Source organism: Pogona vitticeps, chromosome 4 (assembly GCF_051106095.1).
Source record: "Pogona vitticeps strain Pit_001003342236 chromosome 4, PviZW2.1, whole genome shotgun sequence".
In the NCBI taxonomy this organism is placed as follows: Eukaryota; Metazoa; Chordata; class Lepidosauria; order Squamata; family Agamidae; genus Pogona; species Pogona vitticeps.
The window spans coordinates 144041714-144068194 of NC_135786.1; positions in this window are offsets into that span (position 1 = coordinate 144041714).

The following is a 26481-nucleotide window of genomic DNA, read 5'->3' on the forward strand; positions in this document are numbered from 1 at the left end:
TAGGCACTAGGTCTAGAAAAAGCTAAACAGATGTTTCACAGTTTCAGTCAAGACTATGAGCCAGTACTATGGTAAAGTGTTAAATTGCTTGCCGGAGCTTAGTAATCCAGACCCAAGTCCCCCACAGAGTCATGAAATTCATTGGGCAACCTTGGATTAATCACTCTCTCTCTCTCTCTTTCACTGTGCCTATTTCACAATTTATTGTGAAGATCAAGTGGAGAGAAGAGCAGCCACACACAGCACCTTCAGCTCATTGAAAGAAAGTCAGGATATTAATGTTACTGAGAAAAAGAATTAAGGAGGCATACTATTCTGATGGTTAATCTAAAACAGAAACTGCAGTTTCCGATCTCACAAAAGAGGAAGAGGTGCATGGCTTGTTCTTGGTTGTTCCTGTCTGAATGCTGCTAGTAAGTCATACATTGTACAGTATTTATTATTGTGGGTCTCTTACTAGATTGGACTCAGGGACTGTGAGGCCAAAAAAACACTGCTGTCCAGGCCAGGGTATATGAAGCTGAACCCTAACCCTACAAAAATACAAGGTGTGAATAAATAGCTTTCTGAAATTCTCCACACACACTTGTGTATATGAGAAGCTGGAGAGAGGGCAAAGCTTTAAAGCACCAATCTAGAATGAGGAGTCATTTCTCCTACATGTATGAAAGTAATTTCTGATACACAAAAGATTGGAGAAAGGAGGGGGGGAATTAGATTTAAAAAATCAGGCAAAATGTAGGCTCATCACTTCTACATAGCTGATTTCAGACAGCTGAGTCATTTGTATTATTTCTTTACACCCACAATCTGGCATGTTGCCAGGAGATTCACAAAGACCAGGCACTTGCAACAGCTTGCAACCACAACAAAGGTTCTATATGCATGCAGCATGCCTGTGAGGTAGGTTTCCACACAAATATTTACAACCACCCCCAAACCCCACCCCTGTCCTAGCCAAGAGAAACTAAATGGAAAACGTTTTACGATAGACCAGTCCTCTCTGCAGCATGTTTGTTCTTGAAGAATTACACCAAGTTTCATTCTGCATTATGAATTACACTTAAAAATAACGATTAGGTTTTGCTTCTGGTGATGGACAAAGAGGCATTAAATGTCAGGACAGCCATGTTTTATGAGTAGCCTTTGGCATGAAAAGATATTCGGCTAAAGTCATTTGTTTCTCAGTATAAGAATTATTACATGTTATACAAGGCTTTCACATCCCTCATCATGGAACAACACCACACAGCGGTTATGCTTGCCTACTGAAGTTGCAAAGCTAAATTAGAAAAAAAGTAACTAGAAATCCATCCATAGGAACAACATTCTGAGTTGGATAATACTTTTACTTGGACACCAAAAACTTGCAAAGAAGACAAGTTCTCCAGAACTCTTTGATCAAAAATGTTATGAATTTGCTAAGTCCAAGAAAAAAAAAACAAATATTCCAGGAAACCAAGCAAGACATGATACCCATTGTTCTTCAGTTCAGACTGCTGGGCAAGACAAGATGTTGTTTGTACACTTGGCTTAAGACAATCTAAGCACCACGTTCATTTTTTGCCTCCCAAAACAATGTCCACCTTGCAGTTTTATGCTCCTGTATTCTTCCTAATAGGTACAGTTTTTGTAACATTGTATTTTCAGCTAGATGCTTATAGACAGAAAACTGGTAAATAAAGAGCTACCCAATAAAACATTAAGGGCTTGAACAAAGAGGTTACCATATAAGCAAAAGGAATACTTTAATTCATTATGGTACGCATCACATAAGACACTGACTAGGACACGAGAGAAGGTGGGAGGTCCAACTGTTGGTTGAGGAAAACTATCCAGTGTTTCAGGGGCATGCTGCTGCCACAAAAGAGGATTTAATGTCAACATGATGAAAGAGGCATCAAAGACAAGTGGACTGAAATATCTCAAAAAGCTGTGCAAAAATCAGTACAGCCATTCATAACAAAGAGGCCCTTATGTAGCCAGTACAGAATGCCAATTGTAATGCAGGCTTCCTGTCTTCTTCCTTTATGATACAAAAGTGTCAGCAAAATCCATTTCAATTATAGTAACAACAAAGGGGAGGTGAGAGGTCACTTCCAACATTACCTTTTTGCACAAGCATACCTTACAGCCCATGTCTTAAGAGGCATACAGATAACATTTAAGAATGGTTAGTATGCATGCATCTGTTTCACTCCCATGCTGATCCTTGGGAAACAGTGGACATGAAGCAACAGTGTTCACAACACCAGCAAAAAATACCAGTTTTTTTTTAAAAAAACCTAGGGTGATTACTCACATTCTATGAGATTGAAGTTAAGTATGCAGAACACATTGTCATAAACAGGCCTCATCAAAGACAAGAAAATGAAGAAGCCTTGAGTTTGTCTGCAAAAGGGCAACGCAAGTTAAGAAATGTTTGTGACCCAAGATGTCTCAAAGAGTAATCCTTCAAGATCACAGGGAGTATCAAAAGATCTTACTATCCTTTTCCTCTGATCCTTTCATATTTGTATACTCATCATTGTTAGTGTTAAATACTGTCTTTTAATTATGTAAACTGCTTCGGTTCTTTTCAAAGGAGAAAAATGGGGGTAAATATCTTAATTAAATACTGTAAATAATAAATTAAATAAATAAATCCTTGGAGGATGTCTGGAATGCCCATCCCTGGCTGAGTGCAACTTTGTCCATCAAGCCATTGGAAGAAAACACAAAACACAGGACAATGTGTCGTCCATTTCTTCTCCAGGTGATAATCAACCAAGGTTCAGTAAAACAGCAGCTTCAGTAGAATAGCCAGCACCCTGCACTAACATGGTTCTGAGACTACATACAAGTTACTTTTTTAGATTTAACTTCCATGCTGGCTATAAGATCCTGGGTGTTACACTCCCCAAAAGTAACTTCTCTAAACCAGAAAAGTCTTTATCACAAATGCAATTTCCTCATCAATTTTCAAGTGTTTGGATTATAGGAATTGCTAGATACTTCACTTTGCTTATACACTGAACATCCATGAAAGTATATAAATATCTACACCCACATACTGCAACAGACTATTGCATAAGGAACTTCAGTAGTAAAGCAATTCAGTAGTAAAGTAAAGTTGTCACCACCAACTCAGTATGAAGTAAACACTGTTGTGGGAGAGTTTATTTGCAGAAACACTTAGGGTTATAACTCATTTATTTGCTTACGTTCAAATGAAAGGCAAGGTTGACAAGTGAAAGAACAATCCTGCATTCATTTCCCAAGAAACAAAGGTAACTGCAATTGCATTTTACAGATATTTATTCTGAATCCAGTATCATTGCTTCATAAGTGCAAACCAACAATTAAGCTCACCCATGCCAAACTGTGGTATGCTTTTAAACAAACCTCTTCCGTACTTGGGTGCTTGAATACTTTGCTGTAGACAAGACGAACCCATAAGACAAGAAAATATTCATACTTTACAATTAACACCCCATTAAATCTATGCCTGTGCGTAGACAGGGAATTAACTGGGAGCAGCTGGGGTATAAAGCCAACCAGCAACAGACAGGAAACAAAATAAGCATTTAGTGAGGGAAGAGGAGAAAGGGGGAGCCAGGTGAGGAAGGTGAATCCAAGGAGCATTCCCACAACCAATACTACTAGCGACCATTGGTATATACATAGGACAGTAACACTACCCCCCATTATAACTTCTATTTGTAAGTTTTCCATGGCAAATTTCTTACTAATGGCATTCTCTTTGCATAGGAAGCATTTGGTAATTTACATTAACAAATGTAAATCTGAAATAGGTATAATGGTAGCTATCTTGCCATTATATGTTTCTTACCATATCCAATTTATAGCATGGAAATATTCATCTTTAGACAACAATTCCCAGGATTCTCCAACCAGCAGTCATACTCTATAGGGCAGTGGTCCCCAAACTTGGGCCTCCAGATGTTCTTGGACTACAACCCCCAGAAGCCTTCACCACCCCCTCTGCTGGCCAGGATTTCTGGGACTTGAAGTCCAAGAATATCTGGAGGCCGAAGGTTGGGGACCACTGTGGTATAGGGGATACTGGGGAATTACAGTCCAAATGAGTAACTTCCCCAAGCTCTGCTCTATTGTAGCAGGCATAGGTGCTGCTCTTGCTAGCTGATCTTTTTAACAAAAGCTGCTAGGAACCGAAATTGGGCCCATCAGGCTAAAAAGCATGCTTTTAAAACACTGAAGTATGGGGCTTCCCGCCAAAATGTTTTCCAGCTCAGAGGGCCTTGAAGCTTTGTTCCATGAAGGCCTCTGCATTCTCTACATAGGCCAACAAACAAAGATGCTGCTCAGCAGGTTCAAACATAAGCAGTGGCCGCTGCTCTTAGACAGAAAAACGGCAGTGAAAGTTTAAAAAAGAAAAGGTAAGGAAAAGTTGCAAAGTAAAAAATGAAACCACTTTGTTGAAACAAGCCTATTGTGAAAATAATTTGGATGACACCAAGTAAGTGAGGGGGGGTGTCAGCAAAATAACCTCTCTATTAAGAAATGTGGGTGTCTGCAAGATCAGTAGATCAAAAGTGTCCTGTTCTGTCCTTTCTCTCTTTTAAAAGTGTACTGCTTGAGATGTCTCTCCAGTAACCATTCAGCAGATATCCTGCCACAGGCAATACTACAGTAGTTACACAGAGACTTGTGTACTTTGACCTAGGCTCAAGCTATTTTGTTGTAAGAAGCAAAGCGCAAGACAGCGCTACTCCATTCCACTTACAGGCGTTAACTGGAGTGGCAGCTAAGCTTTCTTTCAACACTGGCGATGAGACAGCTTCTTCTATCACACTAAAGGACAGCAGGCCAGGAGATACAAAGTAGGCTGTATAGTACCAACAGCTCTGTCCTGCAAGACAGCAGAATATCTGGGAGTGCAGACAGAATAGACGGGGATCTGTTCTTCTATCATCTACCTCTTTCTGCCTAACGGCAGGGCCAGCCTCTGCATAACTCATTACGCTGAAGCACCATAAGAAACACATTAGCTAAATAATGGATGCCTCCTGAGAGCCTGAAGCACTCAGCAACTGAGACTACAAAAGTATTCTTGGTTCTTCATTCATTTTGTTTCCTGTGATCAGCCACCACTGGCAGTGTAACTTTTTGCTGCTTCTCTGCTATGGGTGCAATTCAAGTTAATTATTTCCCAGTGTTGAGATGCCACTGCAGAATTGTCTACTTCCAGGAGTGCCTGACCAATGCAGCGTTGTATATGTCACCATACTTCCAGTCATTGTTAAGGAACAAGAGTTGAACACTTCAGTACATGTTGTAAAGAAAATTCCAAGAAGATGATTCTTTGTCCCCACTTGTCCACACCAGTCAGCACATCATCTGTATATAACATCCCCCAATGTCTGTCTCCAGGTAGATGTTCTTCAGCAAGGCATTCGCCAACACTCTATTTCAAACTTAATAAACCTGTTATACTTCTTCTCTTAATCTTCCTGCATATCAGCTTACCTTGCAATTTTATACGAGAACAAATTGCAAGCGTTAGAGACAGATGCTCATAACTTTCAGGTTTACAATTTCAAGGGGAGATTCCCCACTTTCTTCTGCTTCCCAGCATATCTCTGTGTGACCTCAGATCCTCTGTGAAAACCTAGCTCTAGCCATATTTTCCCCGCAATTTCATTATCTATCATCACCGTAAGACTAAAAAGAGTCACTGCAAAACTCTAAATCCTTGACACATAACGCACTGCAAGCAGTAAAAGGCAGTATTTCTGAGCAAGGATGGGCAATTATTTTCAGGCCAGGAGCCTGCAAACCAGAGTTCGGTTTAATTCAGCAGCTTTCTTGACTACAAATTGGAGCCCAGTTCCACACAACAGTTTTCTTGGCTGCAAGCCAAAATAAAGTTCCATGCAATAGCCATCTGGATTTCTGATCTCTGATGAGAAATAAAAGAAGAAGCTTGTGAGATGGAAAGGGACCATCTATGTGTCATGTCTGCTTGCTGTCCACTTCCTATCTGGCACATGCTTCTGAGCTACACAGTAGAACCTTTTGGACAGTCAATTCAGTAGACAACACAATGAAACAAATGCGTCTTACAGTTAATAAATCCTACTGTAACCGGTTCAGTGCAAATCCTCTGCTTGTGGTTCTTCTTCATCCCCAGCACTCTATTCCAAGCCTTCCTGTTTTATTTCTATAAGGCCAAATCCTACCAAGGAACAGACTGTGCATGGACAGGGCTGCTCAAAATATTATCTGCCACCACCTACACACAAAACATCTATACAACTAGACATGCATGATTCTTTCATGCCCTAAATTCTAGTTCAGGTTTTGCTGATATATATCTAACATGTTTAAACATGAACATTTCCTTTAGGGAGATTCTCTTTTTTGAAATGCTTACTTGAAAACTAAAAAAGACTGGGAACTGTTTGAAAATAATGACCATTTTCCTTTGAGAATCCTTTCCCAAATCGTTGCCCTCCAGATGTTGTTGGTCTACTCTTTCCAGCATCCCCAGCTATTACATCCATAGCTGGAAATCATGGGAATGGTGCATGTTCAGAAAACCACCAGATTTCATCACTGCACTGTTATGGCTCTAGGACTACTTACAAAATCTAATGAGAAATCTAATGAGAAATCTATTACTCAGCAGCAGAGAATAGCTAATGAGACCACTACAAGCCTGGTGGTTGAGAGGGCAAATCAAGAATTCAGGCTGACTGGAACACATTAATATAATATCCTTTTAACACACAAGAACACTTGCAATTGCAGGGTGAAATTCTATTTCCATACCTCATATATGTGTATAAATGTTAAAAGTAAAGACAGAGGCTGTTTTCATTAGCAACAGATTATCAAACAGGCCAACAAAACCTTCCCCATGATTTTGATAATATAACAGCACAGGCTATTAACTTTCACTCAAGAAATTATCAGAGGTTTCTTCTAAGGCCTATAATTCATGGGCGAGAATTCTAACCGCCCCCCCCCACAATGGTATCCACCAAATCCCAAAAGCAATCTTCATGTGCTCCACAAAAAACTATCTGTGCACCAGCAATGCAAAGAAATTGTTTCTTCCTGTAAGAGAGTACTATTAATTTTCTTGTAAATTACCCAAGTATTTCTTCAAGAATGGGCACAAAAAATGCCACTGCTCCACATGTTACATGCAACAAAAGTCGGAATTAAGACACCAGTCATGTAAAAATAAAGCAAAATGCATTCCACGTAGGCACAAACACATGCATACACATACCCCACCACCATGAAATCATTAGTCAAAGTGAGCTACAGTATTGTAATAATTTTCAGTGGATCCTAACTTTATTGGAGAAACATTCTGAACAATATTCTGAATAACACAATTGTTGACAACTCCTGCAGGGCTATTTTTAGACACTATGATATTAAGAAAAAGACAAGGTGTGAAAAACAGCCTGACCAATCAGCACCTTGAAGATAAGAATGAAGTCCTAACCTTGACCAAAAATGTTCCTGAACTCAAGTAGGATCGCCCATACATTTTAAAGCACTGTTCAATTTAGTGGTTACCAACTTTTGGCCCCCAAATGTTCTTGGACTACAACTCCAAGAAATCCTTGCCAGCCCAGCTAGCAGTGAAGGCTTCTGGGAGTTGCAATCCAAGAACACATGGAGACCCAAGATTGGGAACAACTGGTTTAGCTAAACAAGAACAGTCGGCCACCTTGAGCCCCTTATTGGAAGAAAGGTAGCCTATAAAATGAACAAACAAATCATAAAAGGATCCCAATGGGAAATGGGACCTTGACAGTTCCACAAGGATCACAGAGAGATGGACGTTTCCAGCATTTTCCACTATGTAGGTGGCAAGAAAGTAAATTTCCTGGATACGTCCAAAGTAGCTTCTACATGATAAGCTAACAGGATAACTGTGAATTAAACATGCAAGGAAGAGACCTTTTTCTACAGCTCCAAAGCAGTCATTCAGAGAGAAGTGTTTCCCAAAAACATATTTTTGTTTATTGTGACTGTAATGCTCTTTCCCACAAACCATGAAATGTGTGCATTCATTTAACAAAATGAAATTACAGTTCCTCAGAACCGTTTCATCTCTAAGGCAAGTAAAAACTCCTGTGCAGTAGTCAACCCTACACAAAACACTGCTTTGGTCATATGTCTGTTCAGCTTCTTAGCTACCCAGTACTACCCAGTACTAGTGCTACGTCTGCTTTGACATCACTTTTCTCTCAACTATGACTTTTTGGGTGTTTTAGAAATAAGTTTGTGATACCCTCCATTCTAACTGCAGCACGGGTATATGACAAAGTCCTGGACACTCCACAACCATATTTCCTATTTTATTTTATTTTATTTTATTATTTATTTATTTGATTTATACACCACCCATTTGGCAGCCAAGGCCACTTTGGGCGGTTTACAAGAAGTAACATAAAACAACAAAGAAGCAAAATAGCAAATAACAACATCAATACATACAGTCATGGCCAAAAATATTGGCACCATTGCAATTCTGTCAGAAAATGAAACCAGAAAATTTCTCAGAAATTTTTTGCAGTTGCAAATGTTGTGGTACTCACATGTTCATTTCTTTGGTTTGCATTGGAACAACACAAAAAGACAGAGAAGAAAAGTCATATCTGATACTATCCCACACAGAAACCTAAAATGCATTGGCCAAAATTATTGGCATCCTATCTAAATTGTAAGAAATAACTGCTTTTCAAGCATGTGATGCTCCTTTGTTTCTGATCATGGGGCGTTCTTGGCAAAGATACTGGAGTGGCATTGCCAGTTCCTACTCCAGGTGGATTGCGTTTAGTCAGAACTCTCCACTATGTCCTGTCTGTCTTGGGTGTCCCTGCACAGCATAGCCCATAGCTTCTCTGAGTTACTCAAGCCCCTTCGCCACGACAAGGCAGCAATCCATGAAGGGATTGACACAACTACGGGAGGCAGTGGAAGATAGGAGGGCCTGGCGTGCTCTGGTCCATGGGGTCACGAAGAGTCAGACACAACTAAACGACTAAACGATGACGACACTCCTTTAATTTATATTTAGACATACCTGTTGCAAGTAAGAGGTGTGAGCAATGTAGTAATCATACTTTCAACCAGTTAAGATGGAGAAACGTTGACTCAACCTTTGTGTTGTGTGTGACACTGAGCATGAAGAAAAGAATGAAGTGTAAAGAGATGTCTGTGGATTTGAGAGAAAAAATTGTGGAAAAACATCGACAATATCAAGGCTACAAGTCCATCTCCAGATATCTTAATGTTCCTGTGTCCACTGTGTGCAATATATTTAAGAGGTTTACAGCCCATGGCACTGTAGCTAACCTCCCTGGACCTGGACGGAAGAGCAAAATTACTGAAAAATTACAACAAAGGGTTGTTCAAATGGTGCATATAGAACCCAGATTAACTTCCCAACAAATTCAAGCTGATCTGCAGACATAGGGTACCACAGTGTCAGCTCGCACTATCCATCACCATCCAAATGAAAAGGGACACTATGGTAGGAGACCCAGGAGGACACCACTGCTGACATAAAGGCATAAAAAAAGCAAGACTGGAGTACGCCAAAACATATGTGACAAAACCACAATCCTTCTGGAAGAACGTACTGTGGACAGATGAGACAAAAGTAGAGCTTTTTGGTCAAGGACTTCATGGCACTGTTTACAGAAAAAGAAATGAGGCATTCAAAGAAAAGAACACAGTCCCTACAGTCAAGCATGCTGGAGGTTCAAAGATGTTTTGAGGTTGCTTTGCTGTTTCTGGCACTGGATGTCACGGTTACAGGAAGCGATTAGTTTCAGTTATTTTTTCCAAAGGGGGTGTGGCCAAATATTAAGTTAGGGGTGCCAATAATTTTGGCCAGTGGATTTTTGGGTTTCTCTGTGGGATTGTATCAGATGTGACTTTTCTTCTCTGTATTTTTGTGTTGTTCCAACGCAAACCAAAGAAATGAACATATGAGTACCACAACATTTGCAACTACAAAAATCTTCTGAGAAATTTTCTGGTTGCATTTTCTGACAGAATTGCAAGGGTGCCAATATTTTTGGCCATGACTGTAGGGGAGAAAATCATAAAGTGCAGTGAGCATAAAATTACAATATAGTTAAAAGCGTAGAAAAATATAAAACATGGAGCAGTGCAGTATGATAGAAGTCATATTATCGTGCACTATCGTATCAGAATGCTGTTTGTTCAGGGAAGGCCTGTCGAAATAGCCAGGTTTTTAGTAGCTTTTTGAATGTGCCCAGTGAAGGAGCCAGGCAGACTTCAGGCAGAAGAGAGTTCCATAGTTGTGGTGCTACCACCGAGAAGGCCCGATTTCTAGTGGTTGTTTGTTTTCTGAGCCTCTCTCAGGGCCAGAGCTCTCAGCCGCCCTGTCTGCAACAATGTTATAGGACGGAAGATTTTGAGCTTCCAAACCATTTCACGCCTTAAAGGTTAATACCATCACCTTGAAACTGGTACGGAAGCGAACAGGTAGCCAGTGTAAGGTGGTCCGGGTGGGGAGATACGTTGTTATTTTCTAACCCCACTCAGACGTTTGGCCCCCGCATTCTGGACCCATTGCAGTCTCCGTAGCACTCCCAAGAGCAGCCTCATGAGTAAAACTGACCTGTCATTTTCTCCCAAGTATGTTTTTGAAAAGCAATTGATTAAAAAAAAGCTTTAAAAGCTGCCATCCTTATCTGCTGGCTCCCACTATAGACAAATGGAAAGTCATCTGCCCTTTCTGTTGTTTGAAACAAAAATTATGAGAAACAGAAAACTTTGAGGGGGGAAAAATCACAGCTGGAAAAGCTGCCCTATTAAGATCACACAAATATAATCTTTGACTTGTTTATATGAAAGGGAGGGAGAGGCTTCTCATGGCACAATGTGATTCTAATATTTTCAAGCACAAAGAACGTACTTAAATAGCATTTTTCTGGTGCACACTTGGGGAGGAAAACAGGAAATACCAGCTTTTAGAAATGGTTACAAAATCTGCAAGAAAAATTTCTTAGACTTTCTACAGATGGCCTGGTTTTTCTTTCTTTCACATAAGCACATTTAGATACCCTTGTATTTGTTTGCCCTCCAAAAGAGAGATGAAAACGGGGGGGGGGGGAGTCGAAATGGACAAAGAAGTAGAAGACACAATGGCCTCCACATAGATGCCATTAACTATGGCAGTGGTTCCCTAACTTGGGCAACCCAGGAGTTCTTGGACTGCAACTCCCAGAAACCCCAGGGAGAACAACTAGTGGCAAAGACTTCTGGGAGATACAATCCAAGAACACCTGGATTACCCAAGGTTGGGAACCACTGAACTATGGCATATACCAGGCAATCCTTAAGGTCCCCAGGACGATTCACTGCAGTGACATCATGTGATAAGCTTTCACACATCCACTAGCCTTACTCAATCATGCAGAGGAAGAGTAGGGATATTGATAATGAGGCCATATAACATCAGAGGAGTCTTAGAAATGTTGTGGGGAGGAACACTCATCACAGGGAATGTACTGTTGATTACTCTTTAGCTGTTGATAGTATAAGCAGTCTACCTAGACTGCTTATACTAACAACAACTAAAGAGTTGTCAAACAGATGAATAAAGACTGGACAAGTTTAAATGCTTCTCCAATGCACTGGGGATGGGGTATGGGACAGAGTTCTCTGCATGCTAATACCACTCAAATCTTACAAAGGTCTACTAGAGAGACACTCCTTGACCACCATTACCACCGCAGTATTCAAGCATTTCATTGCTCCTTCACATATCTACAGCATTGAACTAGTACAGTTCAGGAATTATCTGCTAAGTGCTTTGCTACTCTGTACACCTGATCTGCAGACAGAAGTAAATGAAATCTCTTCTCCATTCCTCACCTTACTCCAAGTAAGGCACGCCATAAACCAGGAGATATATCATGTCAAGATGACATTTGCATGTTCTTTTAGATAAACACATTCTTGAGTTCAAAATGAAAACAAGTAAATTTGGTTACACAGCACAAAAACCTATTAAAATTATGTGAACCTGGAACTCATCACAAAACCACAATCCAGAATGACTGTACTCTGTCCTGGGCTGAACTCCCTAATCTTGCAACATTGCTTTTTCCTAGACTGTTTAAATATTATTCTATGAATATATCATATTACCCTTTTTTGAAAAAAAATCATCTTGCAAATGATCTGTATTTTGTATTGTCCCTATTAAAAAGTGATTAAGTTGTTACTGGATTAAGTCCATGGCAGAATTTTTAGTTTGAAAAAGTGCACATTAATGAAAGAGTTACACAAGCTACTAATTTTGATCACATTAGATCATATAACCTTGTAATCTGGGGGGGGGGGGACCAATATAAACTATCATTTTATAGCACAATTAACAGATTTTACTGAAATTGCTACTGAAATGTTAGGAATTTTGTTAGGGATGCCAATGAAAAGAAAGCAATTCTAAGTACTAAATGATAAGAGACATCTTTGAATAGGAAAGAGAAACTAAAAATATTACTTAGTGGTTGTGTCTGGATACAGATGGTTTGAGCAATCAGTTAGTGCATTCTCTGGTTCAAATTCTGTTTAGGAAAACCATGCATATAACAGTAACGACACATGTGGTTTCTCTGTTTCATTTGCTGCCTAGTGCATGACCAGGCACACAATCATTTTTATGACTGGAAGTGGACTGCTGGCTAGCTACACAACTAGGGTCTCTTGTATAGTTGCCCATTTAATCTACAAGAAGATTCTGGCGATTATGTTTGTGGAAGATGGCAGATGGCACAAGTCATATAAACATAAAAATAAATCATATAAATGTACAAGATGCTTGGGTGGAGGGGAGATAACAGAATGCTATGATGAACAACTGAAAATAAGAATAAAAATCTGATACTTATTTATGTCACATATTTATACTTTATATTTATTTATGTCACTTGAAGAATCAGTTCAGAGGTTTAGGCGAACCTAACTCTCACAAAATCCTGTTCACAATCACATCTGTACACACCCAGAAGTTGTACTGGATGCTAGGAAGAAAAAATGTCTTTACATGGTGGTTATGACCTCTCAGAACTCATTACCAATAACAGAGCACATGGAAAGCAAGCTTTGTGATCATCTTCCCTTACAATCCCTACACCAGGTGTTCCTGCAGTTCATTATTGCTATGTACTGTACATGGCGAGGCTCCATCTTAAGTACATTTCAAAGTCTTCTATTTGACAGCTGAAAGATAACCAAGATAGATGTGCTCTTTCTCCCCACCTGGAAGTGTATCTGACTTATGTAAATGCCCTCAGAGAGTCACCCCACAAGTGATTATAGTATCTGTCTACCATCAAAGGGAGGAAATCTTCAAAGGATAAGAGGCTGGTTTCAGAGTGTTTAACAGAGAAACTTCAGTCATTCTTCACTAACATATACCTGCCACTGAAGGTGTGTCCCAGAAAAAAAGTTATTTTAACTGAGGTAATCATGCTTGTGAATGTCATGTGCAGACATGAGTAATACGTGTATGTGGTTACTGTAATCCATGACACTATTCCTGAAGTGGAATCTATCCATTCCCATTAAGTGGGGAAGGGGATTGGGGGTCAAAGCAAAGAAGGACTGTTCAGCAGGCGTCCAGCACGTACCAGAAATCTCACCCATGTTATATAATGGGTCCACAGAGTTGCACAAGGAAAGGAACAGCCATTTTCACTGCATCAGCTTTTTCCAAAATCTTCTCTCGAATAGAAACCCCATTAGCTGAGACATTTTGCTTAAAACAGCTATCAACTCTGAAATAGGATGGTGATGTATATATGAAGGTCTTCTCCCTTCTACTCCAAACATGAAACTCCTACATAGTCAGATGCTTTCCTTATTAACTTGGGGGGGGGGGTGTTTCGCGGTTTATAAGGTTTATAAACAGAAAACAACAATCTCATTCCCTTTTCCACCATCAGGCTCCAGAGCTAACATTGCATTTCAAATTGCCAGCAAAACACAAAAGGCTCACCATACAACATCTTGTTTTCAGAAACTGGGGTGACCAGGTATCTGAGACTTTTTGGAGCATCAAGCAGTTTCCACATTCTCTTACCCCCTCCCCTCTGGTATCACTACAGGTTTGTGCTTCTCATTAGCTGCATATGCTAATAAAGTGGTGCCCCGCATAGCAATGATAATCTGTTCCGGAAAAATCATCGCTATACGGATTCGTCGCTATGCGGAACAAAAAAGCCCATAGGAATGCATTAAAACACATTTAATGCGTTCCTATGTGCAAAAACCTCACTGTTATGCGAAACTCCTCCATACAGATGCCATTTTCGCTGCCCGGTAAGCAAGGAAAGGGTGTGAAAACACAGCGGGTGGCCATTTTTTTCCCGGCAGCCATTTTGGAACCACCGATCAGCTGTTAGAAAAAACATCGCTATGCAAAAATCGGTAAGCGAAACAGCTTACCGATCGTCGCAAAGCGATTTTTTCCATTACAAAGATCGCAATGCAATCGCTTTTGTGATTGCAAAAAACAAATCGCTATGCGGATTCTTCGTTAAACGGGGCACCCGTTATGCGGGGCACCACTGTACCTTATGCTAATACCTGTGCCATTTGGAACACAGTAGAAATACAGGAGTCACTCTAACCTTATATCTCTCTGATATATTCTGCTTGAACTTTTTTGTTTCTCCACCAGCTTATGCCAGCCTAGAAAAGAAGAGCATGCTAATGAAATGAGTTGTAGAACTATATCCTTATTGGGAAAAGCAGCTCCTTTTCAGATTATAACTTTCTTTAGCCATTTTCCTGAAATCAGGTATGGTTTCAAATAAGCAGACCTGTAAAATGTTCCTTAAGACAGAGCTTCTTATATTAGTTGTTATGCCTAGGGCAATTTTTTAAAGGAGAGTTATAAATCACTAAAGGAAAAAAATTAAATATGTGGCCAAAGACTCTCACATATGGCCATAACGATTGCAGTTGCTGAAAGGAATTAAGAAAAGCTGTATTGGCTGCCACAAAACAGTAACTCAATTGTGGAAGGAACACCCCAGATTTTTCACTTCTTCAGCAAGAGAATATGATTCATTCCTTGTTCAGAATAATACTGCTGAAAGCCCCACAGAATTCACTGGGGTGACTTACAGAAAAAAAACTGGTGACTCGTTCCCAAAGTCTGAATCAGGAACCAGGCTGAGGGCTAAACTGTCAAAAAATCAGCTTTTTAAAAAGTTTAAATTATGATCTAAATCAATTTGATTTAAATCAAATCCACTCTGAATAGGATTCCAAAACTTGGTATGAGGCAGCCAAGAGCCAGCTAAAGCTGCTTTTTTCGTCAGCACACAAGACCTAGGAAAGGACACACCTGAGAGCAATTATGCTTCTGCCGTTTGGGCACTGCTGTTTCCCCCCCCCCCAAAAGTTCAATATCTTTGCATGTCTGTTTGAGGAAGGAAAATGTTTATATTTGGTAGTGGAACTTTGGATACAGATTAAAAGCAAGATCTCCATATGAAAACACACACACACGAACAGAGAGAGAGAGAGAGGAGAGGAGAGAGATCAAATTAATATCAACATGTTGGAAGGCCTAAAAGATCTTAGCTGACATCAAAGCCATATTCAAAAGCAACAAATTAACATTTATGTTGAAAGGTTACCAAACTTTGCCTCAGGTGAGTGATTTCCATTAGTGCACCAAGAGGTATCAGTGAGTATTATATCACACAAATAAACAACCCTGTATGTGAAAAGAGGGGGCCCAGGTGAGAACTGGTGGACCACCAAAAGGAGAATGCTATGAGCTGCAGTTTTTATTCCCTCCTTTGCTTCATTATTGGGAAAAGCCATACCAGATGAAATCCTTCTTTTCACGTGACTCAAAGTTACAAGAGAACCTTCTGAGTTTGGACATACTACATCTACTGGGAGAATGTGCAGAATTACTCACCCTAAACCTTAATAAGGATGAACACCTAAATTGGGATCATATTAGGCATTGTAACATTGGATCTTCCATTTTTGTACACAGTGCCGATGTGCAAGTGGTGTTTCCTATTACACAAATTTGCCTTATATTTACAGATATACTAGATATATCCCTGAAACTCTAAACATAATGCTATGTCTACTGCATAAATTGTTCACCTCAACAGGATCCTGGCCCTTGCAAAGAACTACAAGTAGAATTCAGCCAAAAACATGTACTTTTAAGTTTTCTGATTTCATTGAAAGAGTTAGAAGCCTGGGCATAAACTTAACTCACCAGAATCACCAGGGAAAATGTTTTCCCTTGACTGATTTGTGTCGAGCAGATGTATGCAGGCCAGGGCTCACACACATTGAATGGGAAGATAAACACACAACAGAGAAATGTGGTGTAGGAAAGTAGCGAAGAACATGAGCTGTGAGCCATAAACAGTTTGCTTCAGAACTCAGCCACAGATCGCCTCATGCAAGTCATTATTCTCTCAGCCTCAGTCCTTCATTTGTATATGAGTGACATGGGAATGAAAATGATGGCCTGCCTCTTACCTGGTTGTTGTAAGATGACTGCAATGGGGCGTACTAAAAAGGCAACATTCAAAATGATTTCATGTTTATTTATTAACTAACAAAGCACTAAACATTTTAGCATATGTGCCTTTGAAAGAAACTGCTACCACACTGGTACTGTAATTGACTTGCTTTCTAGAGTTTCCACAGAAAACCTTGCTGTATTTACACTAATTGCCATTTTAGGCCACGCTGCTGTCTTTTCTCATGGGAGTGGCAAGGGTTGTATGAATATGAAGAGGTTCCTTTAGATGGGAAATGGTTAATTGTGTGACTAAAAGAAGAAGGAAATATAATCCAGTCTTTTAAACCTGCAAAAGAGTGTCCATATACTCAGTTTAATAACACACGGCAAAATCGTTGTGAAGCTCCCTAAGATTTAACCCGGACATGCATCACAACCAAAGATCCATGAGCCAACTATGAACTGTTTCTGGAAACTTATTTTTTAAAATACACTTTTTGTGTAAAGAGATGTGTAAACCTGCTGGGAGAATGAAAACTTTGTAAACTGTTTCTGCCAAGCCCAGCACTCAAGGATAGAGATGAGGGAGATAATAGGACAATATGTAAAGGGTGGATGCGACAAAACATGAGAGTATGCCATAGAATGCAAAAAGAAAGGGGTTCTGACAGGGAATTGGTTAAAAACTAGTATGTTGTGTTGAGAAGTTTTGCAATACGGCATCAGCAAAGAGGGTGGGGATGAAACTCTGAGCCAACAGTGATGTTTCCTACCACCTTAGGCTACTGTGATTCATCCTCCTTATCAACTAGAAGTGTGCTAAGCAGTCATTACACTTCTGTAAGTCTTCCAGCAATTCAAACTGCTTTTATTTAATATCCTTCATTTCAAGATACAACACACCTGAAAAACATGTACACCTCATGGACAATTTTTAAGAATATGTGCTAATAATAAACATGTAGCAACAGACACCAAATATCTTGCACTGCAAAGAGAGAGGATACATGACCTTCCCAGGAGGAAAAAAAAAGAAATAGAAAAATTAGGCAATTCGTTCAAGGTCATGCAGTAAATTGATGGATGACAGGGCTTGCAAGATTCCCAGACCTGCAAATACCAAATCCAATACCATGAAGCCACTGTTTTCTTTATCTTTTTAACAGCCTAACCACACAAACAGAGTTGCTTGTCCAAATAATTTTCAGCACTGGGAAATTCCTCTTATTCAAGAAATCAAGTTTGTTCCATAGTAACTGAATGAGCAAGAAAGGCATCTGAGAGTATCTAAAACTAGAACCGCATAGCTCTACATTTCTACATAAAGAACCAAATTACATATATAGTGTACAACCCTCTTGTACTGATATCAACATTCCAGACAGGACATCATTTGCACCTCTATACAGTAATGGAAACCTAGCATGTCAAGGTGAAAGACTCAAACCCAGTCCTTCCAAATCTTCCGCAGGCAGAGTATATTTAATGCAAGCAAACGTCTAAATAAAATAGATCATTTTTCAGGTCATGTCAAATCATACTTCTGAAGGTGTGGTTCAGTTCACAGATTAAAGTAAGCTAAATTTAAGTTACCAGGACATGTAAATTCCTAACTAAAAAACCAACAACATTTACAGAGTTGTGGAAGATATTAATTGTAAAGCAAAATAAAAATATTGAAAATTCAACATATATATCAATTTGTTTTTTAAAAAAGGACAGTATCATGAGTCTGTCTCCTACACCAAGATAGATTTCTCTGGTATCCAAAATCTACCTAAGAAAGCTCTGTCCAACCTCCCTTGGAAAACCAACACCTTAAATATGTTTCCTATTGCTAAAAATCTTTTAAATTATATTTCCCCTTAATTATAACTTATGTCTCACTATCAGTTCAAAGCAATTGCTTATTTCCTTATTTTTAAATTCCTGCTGTCTCTTATTTCAAACAAATATCTTCCCACAAATGAATACATTAGGGAAGTGGGGAATAATTTCAAAAATCTTCATTCTCCAGTATTCTGGCTCATTTTTTACAAAATTAACTCTCATATCCCCAAAATTTTTTACAGTTCCATTGACAGCAAGACATCCAGTCCTGCAAGACAACTTCTCTGCAGGGTGGATAAAAACCAATTATTTTTAAAAGTGAAATTGATTTAAATAATGATTTTTCACCAATGGCAATATCAGGAAGGGTTGTAGTACCACTTTTCCTCACCACCAGCCATGTACGTAGGTTGTTCACAAAACCATTTATCTCTTACTCTAAATTTACATATTTGTGAAATGAGACTTTAATTCCAGGATGAAAGAAGATCACCAGAGCAATGCATAACTTTTTGGACAGATAAATTCATTTAATCTTCCCTCCCCCAAAAGCCCAAATCCCACTTCGGCATGATGTCTGTGTGTGCCCTTGGTCTTAATCTCCGAAAAATCATAAAACTGAAAATTGCACTGGAAAGAATGACAAAATGTCACATGCTACAGTTACTGACTGCTTAATCACCTGCTGAGGCATTGCTCAAGAATATCAACTTCTCCAAGGCTCTAGTAGGTAACTAGAAACGAAAGGCTAATGTTTAATCAAACATGCCTATCTCTACCTTGACAGAGTGCAATACAAGGTTACCAGCTTAGAGAAATGATCATCCTATGTTTTACACCTGATCCCGTACAAGGTGAGAAGTTACTGATCTGAATCCATCTCAAGGTCATTGTGATCGAGTAGGTTTCAGGTTTTACAGTTAAAGAGATTCTAAGAGATGAAAGGCAGCTTTTAATTCCTACGATGATGGACCCAATGAATGAAAAAGATTTAGTGTATTACCACTTTCATGAGACCACTAGCCTTGCAAGTAAAAGCCTTAAAAAAAGGCCACCTTCAGGAGTAAAATCACACAAATGCAAACCCAACCTTACTTTATATATACCCTGTATTTTAATTTTTATTACATTTTAATAAACACTTAACACAAAAGGAATGATCATTTTACTTTCAACATCATTCCTTGTAAAAGTGTGCTATGAGGGAAAGATAGGCAAAAGTGGGCATTTTTAGGTAGCACTGCTTTCTAAAGGAAATCAACCCTGAGTGCTCACTGGAAGGACAGATCTTGAAGATGAGGCTCCAGTATTTTGGCCATCTCATGAGAAGAGAAGACTAACTGGAAATGACCCTGATGTTGGGAAAGTGTGAAGGCAAGAGGAGAAGGGGACGACAGAGGATGAGATGGTTGGACAGTGTCATCAAAGCTACCAACATGAATTTGACCCAACTCCGGGAGGCAGTGGAAGACAGGAGGGCTTGGTGTGCTCTGGTCCATGGGGTCATGAAGAGTCGGACACGACTAAACGACAACGCTTTCTCTGGGAGAATAAACCTAGAAGGTACTTCTGGCGTGACACATTTGTGAACCCAAAGTACCTGAAGATCACTTGTGCACAATCAACTAGGAGTTTTAAAAGGAGATATTCCTCACTTAACTTCATTCTGTGTGGATCATGTCTTTTTTAAAAAGCTAACCCACAGCCCCCGATGTCTGTAGCCAAGAAACCCAAACGGCTTTATTTCCACGCCCAACCTTTCTTGGCGTCCTTTCCAAGGAATAATCACGTAACGAATACTACGCACCATTTCGGAAATGCTTTTGATCTGAGCGGCCACTAACAAGATGCGATCTGAATTTCAGACTTCGGGGATCCGATTGTTCCAGCATGGTTGGTCGTTAAGTTGCCATGCCAAAAGGGGAACAACATCTGGGCAACATTACGGAGGGGAGAGCCGAAGACAAAAGAGGAAATGGACCAAAATTAAATAAATCCTCCCTCTCTTCCCCCCCACTCCACCCCCCCATCTGCTCTTTCCTTCTGCTCTCTGGGCAAAGAAGCGCCCCCCCCGAAGCCCTGCGGCGGCCTGCCCCCCCCCTCGCCCGCCTTCCCCCCCCCCGCCGCCGCCCGCCGGAAGTCCAGCGAGTTTTTCGAAAGGAAATTCCAGATCGCTCTGCGAGGAACCAGGCGCCTAGCCAAGGTCCCTGTTTTAAAACAAACTTTTCAGCCGACTTTTCTGCACAAGGGCAGTCTTGCAAAAAGCGGTGGCTTTCTTTTCTCTCTCCCCCCCCTCTCCTTTTTCTGGCACTCCGCTCCCAGATGTGTTCAGTGGGCCAAGTCGGGGGGGCGGCGGGTGGTGGTGGGAGAATCTGCCTTCCCGGTTTGCTGACCTAAATGCAACCCGCCGCCGCACAAAGGAACGAGCGAGTCACGCCAGCAAGGCGAAGGCACACAAAAGGGAGCTCACCTCCGCTCCGTACATCCTGGATGAAAGGGTCAACGCGGAAAGACACACAGACAAAACGCCTAATGTGGATTAAAGCGAGCGCCTTAATCCACATCCCACTACAGGCAACACTCCATTTCCTACCGGTTTTAATACCTTGTGGACTGCATGCATCCACCCGAGGCAGATCCGTCCCAGATTCACCTACAGAGGAGGAGGGGGGAATCAGGTATTTCATCCCCTCCGGTCTCTTTTCGCATCTCTAAAAAAGCACACACACAAAACTACATACACTTCTCTCACCCACGGCAAGATCCAGATTAAGCTCCAGCCCTCCCTCCGCTTGCCTATACTTGAGAGTAAGTTTTCACCGAACTCCGATTTTAATTTCGAGGGGGCATGTTTAGCAGGGAAAGTTCATTTATTCATTCACACCCAAGGCGAGAGTCAAGCCCGCGCTTCCAACTTTCCTAAGGGCTTCTTCCACCAGAACCGGATCGCGCATCGAGAGAACAAACTTTGGGCCAAGCCACCGGCAAAAACTGAAAAGCGACCCTTTCAACCGGTCCTCTTCGAGCATGCCTTCTTTCGACCCGAAGGGAGGGCGAAAGAGCAACGGCAGGCTCATTTTCCCAGCACGTTTGCTCGGGAGAAAACCACGACGCTTTCCGCGGGGGGGGGGGGCTCGATTCCCTGCAAGAGCTGACACTTCGGCGCAATGTCCAGGACCGGAGCCTCCGTAGGGGATACAGCTCGTCAGGGGAATTACTTCCAGGTAAAACGCTCAGGTCCAGGGTGATCGCCCCCCCACACACACACACACCTAGCCGGCAGCACTGGCCCGATCGCCTCCCCCGCCTGCGCTACTCACCTCGGCGAAGTGCTCCATTGCGGCGAGGCTCGGAGGCGTCCGGTCCCGAGCAGGGCGCCTTCAGCGAGCGACCATGTGTCTGTCGCCAAGCGGGCGATTCTTATTCCACACCAGGCTGAGGGGCTGCAGTCCGTCACGCCTCCTCTGCCACGGCTGCCATCCCCTCGGCCTCTTCCTCCGGCGCTTGCCCTCGCTCCCCTCCGGCCAAGCGGCCACCCGCGCGGTCATTCAGACGCGCAGCGCCCGCCTTTTGTCTCTCCGCCCCGGACTCTTCACAGCCGGAGCAGGCAGCAGCGGCGGTGGCGGCGGCGGCGGCACCGGCACGAGGAGGGATCCCGGTGCCACATGGCTGCCCGCCCTCGCGAGCCCGCACCAAAGCCGGGGGACTTGGGCAGCTCGAGACTAAAAGCCGGCCGCGAGATCCACGCCGGGCCAAGCGGGGAGAAGGGGGAGGGCGCGGGGAAGTCCAGCGATTAAACCCGGCACGCTGCGGTTTCCCAAAGCCGTGGACTTCCCTCACTTCTCCCTCTTTCTCTCTCTCTCTCTGCAGCGCCTGCCGGCGACCCGCTGGGGAGGAGGCGCGCGCAAACGGAGGCGCGCGCGCTCACCTATCCGGCCACGAACGCCACTTCGCCAGCCTCCCTGCTGTTGCTGCTGCTGCTGCTCCTCCTCCTCAAGGGCTCGGTCGGGCCACGGCGGGCTCCCTCTCAGATTTGCAAATCCCCGCCCTAAAGAGCGCGCTTGAACCAATCCCGGGACAAGCTCCTCTTTGGAATCTTGACCCAGGAGGCGCGCGAGGCTGGGTCTCCTCCCCCCCGCTGCACACCTTTTCTCTCTCTGCTCCTCCCCCCCCCCACGTTTTGACTGCAGAAGGCGGGCTCGCGAGGCAGTTTTGCGCTGCGAAGGCAGCCGCGCTTTTTTCTCTACCTGCTCTTCCCTCCCGCCATGCTGCGAAACGCCTACCTACCTGCCCGCCTGGTGGTTAATTCCAATAGTAATTCTAATAACTCTAATAATTATTAGAACTACTAGGCGGTAAATCTAATAACGGGATGTTCAGAGGACAGACGAGGAGGCAGGGGAGACGCACCTTCTCTGAGGCAGCTGGTTGGCGGCCAGTCTTTGGCGTGATCCAGGAGGGCTCTTAATGTTTGGAAGCTTCCCGGTGTCTTCCTCCGTTAGATCCCATGTTGAAGGTTTTCCTAGTATGGAAGGCAACTGCCCAAGATGCAGCCGGGCACCCTCAGACCAATTTCACTCTTGGGTTCTTCAATGCTTGCAGTACTTTCCAGCTTTTCTCTGTTGAGTGAAAGGCAGCTATAGCTCCTGCACACATCTGCTTTATTTTCTCCTCCCTGTACAGAAGTGTGTAGGAAATGTACAGCTTGCAGTCACTGCCAGCGGAGGTCACCACAAATTGAGAAAAGTTATAATCAAGGTATGGCGACTGCGAAAAGCAGTCTGAGGGTGGACATGTCCACTGAAGCTCACATTAAAACGTCATAGTTGTAATAGTCTTTAAGATGCCATGTGTTTTTGTATTTGCTTTGGATTTTGCCTCCTATGTGAAAAGCATGTCATTGTTCCAGGAAGAGATTCATTCACATTTTGCAATATGTCAGGGCAGAGAATTTCTTTCAAAGGTCAGGGAAAACAAGGTATATTGTGACCATCCTGCCACTCTGGATGAGACTCATTAAGTGGCTCTGACTCAGACTTCCTGCCAATTACTTGAGGTGTTAATTACCTGAGGTGTTGTAAGAGCCTCAGTCTCTCAAGTAGTCGACAGAACAGCTTGTATGTGTGGCAACCACACAACCTTTTAAATAATAACATTAATCTTAGAACTGCAGAGCAGGAAAGGACCCTATGGATCATCAAGTTGAGCTTCTGTCAAGGAGGCACAGGGGAGAATCAAACTCCCAACCTTTGACTCTGAAGCCAGATACCTTAGACAAGTGCAGGCTGGTCTAGGTGCATGCCTGCCATTATTTATTTCTACAGTCAACATAGATTTGAAGTTATAAGTTGAATCTACCATTTTTTCATAATTGGATCATTGCATAATTTGGGGGGGGGGTGGGCGAAGTCCTGAGTTTTAGCCCTAACTGAACAATAAATCATATGTCATGGAATTCTTCCAGCTTAATGCAAAGTGTGTGGGAACTGAATTTGGTTACTCAGTCGAGAGGAGAGGTACTCTGATGACAGCTGCCCAGAAATTCTGTTATGCATTGTTGTGTGGTGATAATTCTGGAGTGCATCACATGTTCCATTCATCTTATTTAGCATATGATCAGTTGTGTTCTTTTGTAACAGTTGCTTTTCATATATTTTAGGATTCAAGAAATGCAATAACAAGTATATTTGAAGGCTCAAGCATACCACTTGAAATGTAATGCTGGAGTGAACATACCCAGTATAGATAAAAGAGATTCAGGTTCTATAAATTATCTTTTTAAAAGGTGTGATTTTATGTTACTGCTGCAGGAATGAGTGGGTTTAAAAGAATTGCTTACAGGAGTTCAAAAGTCTTAGGCTTATTGAAATCACATCTTATGATGAACTTTTATTTCATGAGCAATAGGATAAGCCTGTCTGAAATTATATTTAGAGGTGCTTGCTGCATGTCAAGACTCAATTTTTCCTCCTTTTTGTGTCAACGGTCAACCATATTGAACCAAAACCCCAACAGTTTTACTAGATGAGTGCAGTAAATTGTTTTTAGTACCTCATCTGGATAAAGCATTTTCATTGTATATGTCATTTTATTAGCTGTTTTAAACAACATCCAAAAGCAGATACACTTCAAATATGTATAAAACATATCAGCCAGTCTGCACTGCTGTCTGCCAATACCAGAGCATATTGAAGCAGTCAGAAATGTAGCAATATGCCTCATTTGATTTTACAGTTGGCTTTAATTTTCTTTTCCTGAATTTCATAGCAAGCAACATTATATGGAACCAACAAACATTTGCCACAGTATAACTATTGTATTTTCTCCTGTTTTTTCATTTATCCAATCAAAACTGGATTGTATTGAAATATGACTATGAATAAGATGAAAGAATAAGATGATAAAAAAGGGGATGATACCACTTTAGACTGCTGGTAGGAAATATGGTTTTGAATGTTCTCCATGTAAAAAGAAGGAAAATAAAGAGGTAGCACTTTCTATTGTGCTAATTTTCTGCTCAGTAGTGGGGTGTCTACAGAGAGTTAGCATTCAAAAATTACATCCTAGGGTGGAGCAAAAAAAGTGTGGCCTACAGGTTGTGTGCATCCCTCAGTGCCCCAAATGCAAACAGTAGCTACTCAACCTCTTTCCAACCATTCCCAAATTTTTCTCACATTGCCCTAAGAAGTACTGTTGTGCCCTCTGGGAATATTTTTCAGTCCCTAAGATCCCTGGGCACCCAGCGTCCACAATGTATTTATAATAATCATTATTATTGTAGTCATTTGGAAGGAAATTTTTCAGAGGGGGGGGAATCTATTTTGAAAGATGGGGGAGAAACAGGAGTGGGTAAGATAAAGGTAAAGGTTCCCCTTGACAAATGTTCAGTCGTGTCCAACTCTAGGGGGTGGTGCTCATCCCCATTTCCAAGCTGTAGAGTCAGTGTTTGTCTGTAGACAGTTTCCGTAGTCACATGACCAGCACAACTAGACACAGAACACTATTACCTTCCCACCGAGGTGGTACCTATTTATCTACTCACATCTGCGTACTTTCAAACTGCTAGGTTGGCAGGAGCTGGGACAAGCAACGGGAGCTCACTCCATTGCGTGGATTCGATCTTACGGCTGCTGGTCTTCTGACCTTGCAGTTCAGAGGCTTCTGCAGTTTAACCAAATTCTGGTGGTGCGCATGTGCACCTGTCAGACCCCTGGAGGTTGCACACACTTGGCCTACAATCTAAAATGGGAATGTCTGTTATATCATCAGATGCCACTACATGTTCAACCAGCAGTGACAGATGGGAACTAGTTAAAGCATCTAATGATCAGGGACGGCTTGATTTTTAGCCAAATGGGGGTAGTTACCTCAGACAGTGGAACTCTGGGGGAAGTGGCAGAGCCTCTGATACCTGAGCCAGTCACTGCCATTGCCACTACTCTCTGTTTCCTTGCTGAGAATGCTTGGGGTCGAGACATTATTCCTAGAACTGATTAAAGAACTTCTGGGTTACGGAGGCATAGCAGTGCAGAGAAAGGCGCCAGTATCAGCATTGCTCTCCCTGCTTCCACTCCTGGTGAGTATTGTGGGGCTAGGGGGCAGCATAGGGTACATGGTTGCAGTGCTTCTCTTCTAGCCCCAGGCAGCGGGAGAGCTTATGTAGCACTGGTACCAACATTTCTCAGAGTGATCTGCTATAGAAGTACAGTATCAGGGTTTCTGACTCCCAATTTTTTATCAACAGGATCTGCAAAATGATTCTCCCCCTGCATATTTAGTTAAATTATCTAGGCAACTGAAATGAAGAAAGTATGTGATAATTAGAGCAGACTTTTTCTGTCAATGGATTGGGAGTGTTTTTCAAGTATAATAGCGAAAGAAAATTCTTGGGCTTAGAATCTGCCCTCTTCTATGTGCATATCTTTTGCACTTGGCCCCAACTGATAGATTTTAGTGTTTTCATTTTTATTTTAAAGGTAGACAAAACAATCAACTTGTACGTAGCCTGCCCACCCTTGTTTTACAGTCCTACTTTGCACCCAGAAGGTCACTAGAAATTGATTTCACATGGCAGTCTCAAAGAGCAGTTAAAAAATCACTCCAGAGGG